Source organism: Rhinopithecus roxellana, chromosome 19 (assembly GCF_007565055.1).
Source record: "Rhinopithecus roxellana isolate Shanxi Qingling chromosome 19, ASM756505v1, whole genome shotgun sequence".
NCBI classification, from domain to species: Eukaryota; Metazoa; Chordata; class Mammalia; order Primates; family Cercopithecidae; genus Rhinopithecus; species Rhinopithecus roxellana.
The window spans coordinates 69,143,625-69,156,188 of NC_044567.1; the positions used below are offsets into that span (position 1 = coordinate 69,143,625).

Consider the following 12,564-nt stretch of genomic DNA (forward strand, 5'->3'; position numbering starts at 1 on the left):
CTCCCGAGTAGCTGGGATTACAGGTGTGCGCCACCACGCCCGGCTAATTTTTTGTATTTTTAGTAGAGACAGGGTTTCACCATGTTGGCCAGGCTGTTCTCAAACTCCTGACCTCAAGTGATCCGACTGCCTTGGCCTCCCAAAGTGCTGCGGTTACCGGTGTGAGATTTTTCTTTTATTATAAAATTATTATAATGCTTTTGGTATCCATTGCCTAAGTTCTTTATAACTTAGGTAATGTTTACTCTCTATTGTATGGATAACATAATAATAGCAAACACATGGGTCCTCTTTTAAGTGCTTTACATGTATTAACGGTAACTTATTTAATCCTCACAAGAGCATAAGGTAGGTGTTGTTATCCTCTCCATTTTTATAGTTGTGGGAACTGAGACGATGACGTTAAATAACTTTTCCAATGACAAAGCAATGGACAGAATTTCGACCCAAGAGGCTTTGCACCAGTCTTCACTTACCGAATCCCTATACCACATTATCTCTCCAATTCTGCTTTGGAGTTTTGACAATAATGAGGCATGAAATCATTCATCAGAGGTTGTAGAGCTAGCTAGAGTCTTTACAGTCCAACATCTTATTTTAGAAAGGAAGAATACAAACATCTCAACTAACGAATCATACATACATTAGTTGAGACTTGGTGAAATGGAGTCGTTTGAAACATTTCGTTTGCCTGACAACTTTACAGGGACACACAGGCCAGTGATTATCTGCATACCAAAATTGATTCCTCTTCCGCGGTACTTCGGCTGGGCTCACGTGACTTCTGCGCTGGGATCTAACTCCGATCACAACCCCCACCCCTCTGCTGCGGCTGGCGTAGATTCCGCGCGTCACATGTTGGCATGTGACTGGATCTGGCCAATCAGAGCAGTTCATCCCTCTCCGCTCGCTGATTCGCTCCAAAGATAGGCTACTGAGCCATTTGGAACCCACGAAACATCTTCTCCATCCCTGTGCCAGGACTGTGGAAGTAGGCTCACTCTCTCCTGCTGATGCTGCAGCTCTTGGGATGCCAGGAGGGGAACCGCCTAAGGAAGATGCTGAGAGAAGAGAGAGGGAGGGATACAGACCAGGCCCAGATGCGTTTGCGTTGAATCTGAAGTCGGTAGGTCCCTGGACATTTCTATTATGGAAGCCAAGAAGAACCTCCCCTCCACCCTCTGAAGCCAGCGTGGATCGGGTTTCTAGCACTTGCAGTGTCTGCATGGTCTCCTCTGCTTCCTTCTCCATTGCCCTTTCTCACCAGCCCAGGCCCCCCACCCTGAACTACTGGGACACATGCTGTTCCTGCCTCCAGGCATGCACTTCTTCCTGCAGCCCCCTCCCCAACTAACTCCTTCTTGAACTTGATAGCTCCATTGTCACTTTCGAGTCTTCCCTAAACCACCCCCTTCCCAATTAAGTTTCATATACTTTTCTTTCATTGGGCTTATCACGATTACTAATTGTTTGGGTGATTATTTGACAAATATCACCACCTCAGCCCCTGTACACTATAAGCCCCATGAGGGTAGGCTCTTTGTCCCTCCTGCTGATCACTGTTTCCCAGGGCCTGGCACAAGTATGGTACTCAAGAAATGTCTGGAAAATTGAGGGCCTTTTCCTTACTGGAAAGAAAATGGGCAGTAGCACAGCATTATATAGTGTTTGCACCATACAAGGATATTACTGGAAAAAAAACCCAAACTTTTCTAAGAGACAGAGTCTTGCTCTGTTACCCAGGCTGGAGTGCAGTGGCCGGATCTCAGCTCACTGCAAGCTCCGCCTCCCGGGTTTACGCCATTCTCCTGCCTCAGCCTCCCCAGTAGCTGGGACTATAGGGGCCCGCCACCTCGCCCAGCTAGTTTTTTTTTGTATTTTTTAGTAGAGACGGGGTTTCACCATGTTATCCAGGATGGTCTCGATCTCTTGACCTCGTGGTCCGCCCCTCTCGGCCTCCCAAAGTGCTGGGATTACAGGCTTGAGCCACCGCGCCCGGCCTATCTATGCTATTTTAATTGTTATTATTCTCCTATGTGCCAGTGACAGTGGAGTGAGGTGGTTCAAGTCCAAGCACTATAATTTTTTAGCTTTATAATCTGGAGCAATGTATGTAGGCTCTCTCTTTCAGTTTGCTCATCTGTAATAGAGGGTTAATAACTCCTATATCACAGTGTTGTAGTAGGGATACAAGAAGCTAATCTCACATGGGTAGCATTTGGAACAATATTTTCCATACATAGAAAATGTTGTTCATTATGTAACCTATTGACAAGCCTCATGGTAACTCTGAAAGGAAGGTATTATTTTGCATTTCTTGCAGATAAAGACACTGGGCCCCAAGGAGAGTGTGTACACTTCCCCAACTCCATAGTTCCTAGAGTAGTAGTCTTTGGAGTGCTTCAAAAGTGTCAGATGAAATGAATAAAGACATCATTTGCAAGAGAAAAATACTTTCTCGTAATGATCCAAGACAAGGAAGGAATATGAAAATTTGGGTTTTAATGTTTAGCAGCCCCCTAGCCTTTCATGTTTTCAGCAGATATTCTGAAAAACATATGCTCTGGAGAGTAAGAATGATTGATATAAAAATGTTATTATTCAATTTATTTTGCAGCACTATTCAGAATAGCCAAGATGTGGAAACAACCTAAAGATCTATAACCAGATGAGTGCATAAAATAAATGTGATGTATACATACAAGGAAATATTATTCAGATTTAAAAAAGAAAGAAATTCTGCCATATGGGACAACATAAGTGAGCCTTGAGGACATCATGGTAAGTGAAATAAGCCAGTCACAAAAGGACAAATACTGCATGATTTCACTTAAATTAGGTATCTAAAATAGGCAAATTCATAGAATCAAAGAATGGAATGGTGATTGACAGTGCCTGGTGAAGGGGGAAATGAGAAATTACTAATCAAAGGGGATAAAGTTTAAGTTAAACAAGATGAATAAACCCTAGCAATCTGCAGTACAACATTGTCAGCAATATAGTCAACAATACTGTTGACTATTGTTGTATTTGGTTGTACACCAAAATATTTGTTAACAGGATAGTCCTCATGTTAAGCATTCTTACCAGAATAAAATAATTTTCAAATATAAATGCTGAAGAGTATTTTCTGAAATTGAAATACTATGTTTTAGTCATAGCAAGACATTCTTAAACATGTATTATGTGACTACAAGTCATGTGTGATCTAGCTTCTTTGGTCTCTCTTAGCCTCATATTTTGCTAGTCATTCTTGCACATGTATTCTAGGTACCTAGAACTTTGCATGTTGTACTAGCTTCAACAGAGCTTTAACACATACTGCTCCCTAAACTAGAATATCTCCCCTCCTAGTCTTAATCTAGTAAATATCTAAAGCTCTTACAGATCCTTCAGGTCTGAATTTTTTTTTCTAATTTGCTTTGGAAGTGTGAACTGTCAGACTTAGTTAAGCCCCCATCATAAACTCCCATGTTACCTAACTGTCTGCTTTATAATACACTGTCTTTTTGTTACTGTTTATTTGATTTGTATAGGAATTTGCCTTTTTCTGCCAATTCTAATTTCCAAGACTATGGCAAATATCTCTCTTTCCTTTCCCCTCTGTAATTCTACTTTCATCCCTAATGCTTAATATTGTACCTTTCCCCTAAGTAGATAGCAAAAAATGTTTGTTAATTAATGACCAATTAGTTTGTAAAATTTGCTCCTTCCAGTGCCTAGCCATTTTCTAAATATGGAAGCCTTTTTTTTTGTTTTTTTGTTTTTTTAGAAAATAGGCATGGTGAAGTGAGAGTAATTGAGCAAAAGAAAATTATCTACCTCCACCTGTTCTCCAATGTATTTTAATAATAAGTCTTCTGGAAAATTTGCCTGTTATAAATCTAGATTTATGTTTTTCCCTGCACTTTCTGTTTTGATTTTACACACAAAAAAATCTTGTTATTAAAGAAGTCAATGTGTTCTTTCTGAAATTATTTTGATCTGCTCTCTAAGATTCTTGAAGTAAAGGAAGAGTAGAGAAAAAAAAATCACATTTTACATTAATATGGCTGAGAAGAGAGTTGTACCCGGAAAAAGTTCTTCAATGTTCCAAGTAGTTCTTTTATAACAAAAACCCACTAGACAAATGACCTCTTTTGCTGTGTACTGATCCGACTATATAAGAACAAATTTTTTACTTACTAACGCTTAAGGGAAAAAGTCATCCTTACTCGGCTTTCATAGTTAACCAATTGTCACTGTTCTGCAGTCTTGTAAACAAGCAGATGAGACAACTGGGATTCATTTTAGAGATCATTGGAAAAGAGCTGAGATGGACTTAGTGAAATTTTAAAAGTCAATACTTAATCAAGACAATACATGCCAAAAGATAGACCAGTATTTTCATCTGACAAACAAAACATCAGCTCCAGGATCATTATTGTAAAACAGAGTTGATGCTACAATTCCCAGCACACTCAGATGAAAATTTACCACTAAAGTCTAATTTGATTTCCTTATCAGGCAATTAGTATATTATTAAAAATTCATAGCAGGGTCAATCTCCTGTTGATTTGCATAATTAAGTTACCTTCTCCATTAAATTAAGGGAGTTTTGTACTCATTTCTAGGGCAGAATTTTTAGGATGAAAAAGATTTTGTTTCACATCATAAACCAAAGTATCTGTGGTTATATTCTTTTCTTTTTCCCTTTTAATCTTTCATAAAGTTCAAGCTGTCAGATTCTGGCAAGAGACACCCAGTTCTTTCTATTCCCTTTTCTGTTCTCTTACTCTCTTGTGCTCTCTCAGAAATATCTATAAATAAAGTGTTTTTTTTTTTTTTTTTTAATACATGCTAAAAGCATACTTAGTGCTTCCCAAAACTGCAATTACTTTTTCACCAACCTAATACCAGGCTGCCTGTCACCAAGGGAAACGAATAAATGTTAGTGAAACCTCATGAGGTTTATAAAGCTGGTTTAGATAAGAGGCCAAAAAGTGTTTTCCAATTGTATTTGAAACTTTTGAGTCCATAATGTTTAGCCAAAGCCTTCTTTCAGTTTTTTGTTAACGCTTTTGTAAGTAAAGAATAGTTTCTTGTTGGAATCTGACACCTGATTTGGATCTTAGCCAAACACAGGTAATTCAGAAATATAAACCAATTGTTTAAGTTAAATTTAGTGATTATAGAATAGTTTGTTTTAGTTTATTGTTTTTGCTTATTATCCAGTATCTACTGAGAGCCAGGCAATATGAAAGATGATGAGGCCAATAAGTTTACTGCCTAATGAGTGAATAAGATTACATATTTAGTGAAGAGTACGTGGGAGCCCAGATGTGCACCTCTTAGGGACAATAAGATGAGATGGTACATTTGCAGGAAATGACTGTTAGTTCTGTGTTACTAGATAGACCATTTTATCTTTATGTCTGAAATGTCTATGCCACCTTCAATTCACCTCCAGTAAATGATACAAGGAAAACAATAACAGTATTCCGTGTTTAACATAATTTCTGTTTAAATCTGTAGCTCTGCTAAGCTGTAAGAAAAGAAGTCACATATTTTTAACATTGAGCACAGAGTAGGCATGCAATTAGTTTTTGCATGAGGAAAGGAGGGAAGGGAGGGAGATAATATGTTTTTTATTTCAAAATTAGTCACTTTTTGGGGACTCACAAAGTTCTCATATAAATTACTTTTTATTATTTGAAGTGAAAAATGTTTGTTCAATATTAGTCAATTAATGCATAGGGACTTATAGTAAAATTACGGTTGTTTTTTAATATAACGTGCTTCCTTTGTTAGGTAACTAGTTGATTTATCTCCAGAAATACTGTTCTAAAATTAACACCTACTTTCCCAATCAAAGTCCAGTCCCCAATAGCCATCACTGACATGTCTTGTTGGAATGACTGTAAATGATATGGCTGATGATTCTCTAGCTTGTTTCAGAAACCCTGTGAACTGAACATTTTTTCAGGGTTGCTAAGTAAGAACATACATGAAGAACTTCTGTTTATTTCAGTTTTTTATATGTGTGCTTCCATTTTTAACTTCAAAGCTGAAAGTTACTCAATTTGATACAGGCTCTCAATGTAAATCAGTAATAACAGACCCAAAATATTAAGACAAAGACTAATAATTATCCAAAGTTTACAGAATATTAATGAAGAATTACATATGGAAGAGATAGCAAAGAAGAAAAAGGGAGATGACAAGCAACTATGATAGGAATAAATAACAAAGAATCCTAGACATTATTGTTAAAAATGCTTCATTATTACTCAAAATTGGTCATTTCTGTCCTTTCACATTTTCATTATAGGAAAGATTTTCCACAAGATAAAATAAGGACAGAAAGAATTTTTGATGAAAAGTCAGGTCACACACACCTTAAAAGTGCTCTTGGAAGAAGGCTCATTTGAAAAGGCAGAAAGCAAATGATTGACACTCTGCATAAGGGCTTTGAAAGTCAAGCCTTTGACATGTCATTTGTTAGAAACCCTATTATAATAACTGACAGCCATACCCAGCAGATGCACCATAGAGATGTTGTGCCAATTTCTTTTCTTAAAAACATTAAATATTGTGAATTTTAATATGAAATATTCGGCAGCAGAAAACAGTACTGCTGCTTCTTGTCTTGTTGACAAGGTAAGAACTAAGCATCACGCACAAAATTTTAAAAGGTATAAAGGTTACAAGTGATGAAAACCATATCGAAGAGTTTCCTTAGCCTACACGAATGTCAAAAGGTAGAAAGAATTCTTTTCCATATGAGAGCAGCCAGCAATTTAAACTGATCCCATGGATATTGGGAGGGGGGAGTTTTCCAAGGATGACAGCTATCCTCTGATCTAACTGCAAAGCCTTTTTAAATGCCTTATTGTGGTTTTCGCCTAATGGCTTATTGAAGCCATTATGCCCAGTGTAAGAATCCTTCAACATTGGCACCTAAAATGCAAGCCTAGAAGGCATGTCGGCTATTGATTAATGAATGAATTAATTAATTCAAAGAGCCTGTGTTCTTTACCAAAGATGTATGTGTCTCAGGCTCAAAGGTGGAGTGAGGGAACAGACTCTAATTGTCTAAAAACGTAAGATTAGTAATAAATCTTACTTTTCTTCTGCAAAATCTAACTTATAAAGACAAAAGGTAACCTCTTTGCTCTTAGAAGTGTTAGAGGTGATTTTGAGAACTTTATTAGTAGTCCTTGCGCTCCTCCCATCTGCATGTAACTTCTCGATTAGGGAATTACCTTACAATATCCCTAATTAATGTTAATTTATGCTCGTTTAGTGACCATAAAAATGTGTCACCAAATTTTAATTGCATGGGGAGGGTAGATAGATGAAAGTACTAAAGAATTAGTGTGTCATTTACTAAAGAGACCTTTAGGAACAATAAAGACCATCTGCCCTGTCAATCTTCATACTCTAGAGACAACACTACACCTTAAAATCCAATGAGAAATAAAATTTTCCACCGTAGCAATGAGGGTAAATGTTGCCCTTCTTCATTATTTGTGTCAAACCAGGATAGGTGGAACTTTCAGAGAGACAGCTTGTTGCAAATGCTGACTGTTCATTTTAAAATTAAGTTTTAGTGGTAGCAAAGCATTTTTATAGAACAAAGGTGACATCTATTATCCACTTACGTCTCAAGAGTATATTTTTCATAGGTTGTTAATTAAATAGTTCAGAAGGCAGTTTTTGAAATGTATCAGGTGAATTCTTTATTTATGTATGCCCCAGATTCCCAATATTCATGTACTTAAATGAGAATTCCATGTCAGTAGGATTTTGCAGACTGCAGCAATGCTATTTCTAGATATAACCTAAACTTTGCTTTAACACTCCTGCCTTCACTAGTAACTGACTTCAATATATAACAAAGCACATCTGCTGTGCCAAATTTTAAGGAGACTTAACAGGCAAGCAAATGCATCTTTGTTGATTCCTTAGAGCCTGGCACATGACATGGGTTCAATAAATCTTTGTCGAGTGAGTGAATGAATGAATGAGTTCAATCATTTGCCAACATGGCCTCTATTCTTCTAACTAGTTCCTGACATTGTGGCATTTTTGTCTCTCCAATTTACCACTATACGCAAGAAGAAAAATCAATGTATTTGTTCAAAATAATGATAACCATGCCCAAGACTGTGGGACAAACTCCTATTGACTTATTTCAAGTTAATAATATAATTGCAAACATCTTTGGTACTGTCACCCCCTAAGCTCCCCACTCCCCCATTTTAGAAGGAAACCAGGAGATTCAGAGTCTTATCTGACAACAGTTGTGCAGAGGAAACCACCCATGGTACATAATTACTTTGCCCAAGTAGACTGTTCCTGAAGCACCCTTTTTGATGCCTTTCAGACCACAGTGACAAGTTGCAGAGACTCCTCAGGGCCCTAGGCTATGGCAGTGAGGCAGTGAGGCAATGATCCTTTCCTGAGTAATATCAAGAAGAAAACATCAAACATCTCTGTCCCCATCCAGGATGACCATAGCCACTACTAGCAAATTCTTGAGTCCCTAGATCTTGTGATTTAGCCTTGAGATCCAGAAGTGTCCTTCGGATAAGCAGGAAAGCACAGCTCTGAAGCAGTTCTGGTTTGGTTGCATTGAGGTCTGGTTACAGTCTCACAGCACCTGGTCAGGAAAGAGACACTCATAGATGCTCGACCAGATATGAAGACCCAGAGAAACAGGACAGGGGACAGGGCACAAAATTTTTCTGATGAGGAGATCTGCCAATAGTGGTGCAGAATGATGTAACATTAAAAACATCAGGTTAAAAGAGTATGTATGATGTCAGCACCATTTTGTTAAAAATAATATGTATATATTTTCTATTTATCTGTTTATATAGATAAATAATACAATTATATAATTGAATATAAATTTATTTATATAAACAAATATATCTAAATTAACATGCAAGTATATGAGAAATGTTTTATATACGTGTGTGTGTGTGTGTGTGTGTGTCATATTTGGCAGAAAAGGAAAAGAAAACCATGTTTTCCTAATAGTGTTAACTTTCAGAAAATACAATTATTTTAAATGATACAACTAGGAAAATGGATGTTAAATTTTACTATGTAGTTGTTTTATATCATTTCCTTTGGATACACCAAAATTTATCACATCAACATCTATATGTATTTACATTTATATTATTTATTACATTTTGCCCTAGTTTGGATGACTTTCTTCAAAACTTCAAGCAGTGCCTGTATGAACCTATTATTTGGAATGCTATTCACACAGATAACACTACTCAAATGGGAGCATTTGTTGTGAATACTAAGGTCAAATTCTGCTATTTTCTCCAAGTCTTCAATACCCAATGTCTCTTATTTGAGCTCTTTTATATCTGGGCATTCATAAAATGTTCTCTTTTCCAACCACTACATTCTGTTGGCTGGCACCATTGAATTTGTATAGAAATGTGATTAGAAGTATTTTCTCCTTAATTTATGGAAAGTTTTTTTTTTCCTTAAGAGTTAAAATTACAAAATAGCATAATTTACCCCCAGGAAGTTTAAAGCCATTTAGTCATTTGTATTGACTCCTGTGCAGAAGTAGGGCAGAAACAGATATGACAGAGGCAGAAAATGAAAACTTTGAAACAAAAAAAATACCAAGGTAATCTCAAAAATAGAAAAGGAAAAGAAAACAAAAGAAGGATTTTCTTCCACTTTTTAACCAAATTCCCTGGGGTAGATAGAGTCTTTAATGCTTTGGAAAGTCTTAGGAAGGAAGAAAGGTTATCTTGCTGGCATCAGGAGTGCTATCCTGGGGATTCTATTACAGAGAGAGTGAAAAGGAAGCCTGGATTATCTATCCATCCAGCTCAGTCACCTCTGTCTGTGATATTTCTTATGACAGGGCTGAAAGCTAAATATATGGCACTTCAGACTATTTTCATTAGTTAAGGACACAAATAGACTTTGGACTTAAATCAACTTCATACTTAACTGAGTATCAGAAATATTTGGAGGACAGTGCAATGACTGTCCTCTTTCCTAAAAGATATTTTCTTTTTGTCCATGAAGAAGTGTTTATTTGTATTCTATATGCTTACTTTCATTCTTTTTTTTCCCCAGCACAAGGTCAAACAACCTATTGTTTCTGGTGAAAATGAAACGGTCCTTTTTCATACATGCAGGGTATAATTAAAATATATCAAGATATGTGGCAGTGATCTTTGAGACACTCAAACACTGACCAGCAAGTAACAGCTCTAATCAACCTGTGAAGAGACTGACAAGTAGAATTTCTCAGTTGCCGGCATACAGAGACCGTGCCAAGATACATGTGTGAATATATGCAATAAAGGAGAGATAGGGAATCTGAACTGTGGAGCTGAGATATCCACCAACTTTCAGTTACTTTACTCAATTTTTATACTGCTGTTAAAGGATTATTTAGGCAGTTGGTGCCTAACAATAACACTGTTTATCACATAGAGTCATTAAGGATATGTGGATAACATTATTGCACAAAATGGCCTGACAAGCTCTAGAGATATTTTATTAATAGCTATAAAACCTCTGGAATGTACTTTTTGGTTTGCTTTGATTGAAAGGAAATACCACTAAGCATATGATGCAGGGGAAATTTGACCTGAGATAAGAAAATGTAAGAAAAATAAAATGAAAGGACCTATTCGAGTGTGAGAAATAAAATAAAGGTATACCTACATAAACATAGGCTTTCACCTTGTTATGTATTTCATTCTTTACGGAGCAAAAAAAATGGATGAAGGAAAATCAGGAGGCAGTGCAATAGAAAACCTTAATTGATTAGAATGCCAATGGCAAAAAGAGACAACTGGAAGAATCAGTTAAAGATTAGAGTTATGCTATTGCAAGCAAAACAATATTAAATGATGCAGCACAGGCAAATATTAGAAAATAAAATACGAACAGCTGAGAGCCTGTTGTTAAGGAAAGTTTATTTGGCAAGCTATTCTGTACTTTCTGATAGGTCTGTTTACTGACAAACTGATTCCGATTTACCCACCAAATTATGATGCTAGAATTCTCAATCTCTCTCTCTCTATCTCTTTTCTCTCTCTCTCCCCCTCTCTCTCTCTCTCACAGACACACACACACACACACACACACACACACACACACACACACTCTTATATAGATACAAAACCTAGTCAGAATTAAATACTATTTTGCCCTTAAAGGTATTGTTGTTAGGGAGTGGGGAATGTTATCTCCAGGAAATAAACATGAAGAGAAAGAAGTAAGGTCATACAAATGTACAATGTCTCTATCATGGATATTTATAAATAAAACTTTTGAAAGTGTTGGAAAATTCATTTAAATTACCATAATAATTTCGATTATTGAGCATGTACATGGTGAACGTATGAGATTGTCCAAATGTTAATTTTATCATTAGATTTTAGCATGCATTTGCATTTATGTCTAAACAGGAAGAGGTTTCTTGATAATGAACAAATTTCAATAACACAGAACACTTGACTTAGATGGAGCATGGAAAGTTTTTATTGTTCTTGCCAAACCTTACAGCAATTTAATGTATATGAGAAAAACAAAATACCACCTCTTCTATTACTGTTAAACATGAGCCTAAGAAACCTGTTTTTCTTTTTGTAATTTTTTTCTTTTACTAACTCTTTCTGGAAAAAGTGCTAATATGTTTACATTTCTTTTTTTTTTTTTTCCTGCTGGGAGTCAGGCCAGTAAGAGGAAAGCAAAATGGCGGGAAAAGCAAATAGTGACGTAGGCAGAATCAGTGACACTGCTAGGAATAAAAACCTTATTTCTCATATGCCTACTAAGTACCATCAGAAGAGATGCAATAATAAAAACACTGTCTAGGTTCCCAAAAGCCTAAAATCCAGTAAAAGGGGGAGAAAAGTATATAAATGTGTATATGTTAAAATGTAAAATCAACTAAAAAAATAGATACAGAATGTATCTTGAAAGATAAAATCGATTTCGATAGGTAGAGATTTGAAGAAGAGAATTGTGAGCACAAGGAAAGAATAGGTTGTATGAAGCATGAGAAATTATTGGGTAAGAGTTGGAGGTCTAATGGACTAAATCATTGGAACATATACATATATTTATATATATGGAAGAGGAAAAAGAAGATAGAAAGATAGGTTGGAAACTCCTACAGAAAATTTGATCATATTAAGCACGCATGGTAAACATAAATTATGATTTTCTCATACTCCTCTGACTGACTCTTTCAATCTTCTTAGTGAGTTGTTCTTCTGATGTTCCCTGAGTTTTAACGTTGACCCAACATTGAAGACGTTCTCTATGGTCACATAGACTAATCTCCTTTATGTGTGATGCTGTCAACATACATCCTGATAACTCTCAAATGTGTTTCTCTAGAATGACTAAACCCCTCTCCTAAGATCTACATCCATGTTTCCAACTACTTAACAGGTGACTCATCTCAAATACCCACAAATACCCCTAAATCAACATGTTGCAACTTGCTGCTTCTCTAGATTTAAAAGTGATACTATCATTTTTCTGTTATGAAAGTGGGTACCTTATTAAACATAC

The 12,564-nt window shown here is 36.4% G+C and overlaps 1 long non-coding RNA gene across 2 annotated transcripts; it reads left to right on the plus strand.

Annotated features, from left to right (window-relative positions):
• The first annotated feature begins 924 nt into the window (after positions 1–924).
• On the plus strand, positions 925–11,292 carry LOC115894960. Of its 2 annotated transcripts, none has more exons than XR_004055175.1 (3): positions 925–1,126; positions 2,618–2,781; positions 10,105–11,292. It is a non-coding gene; the product is annotated as an uncharacterized LOC115894960 (long non-coding RNA). The 2 variants fall into 2 exon arrangements; XR_004055176.1 differs by lacking the exon at positions 10,105–11,292 and adding an exon at positions 3,773–3,909.
• Positions 11,293–12,564: the final 1,272 nt, after the last annotated feature.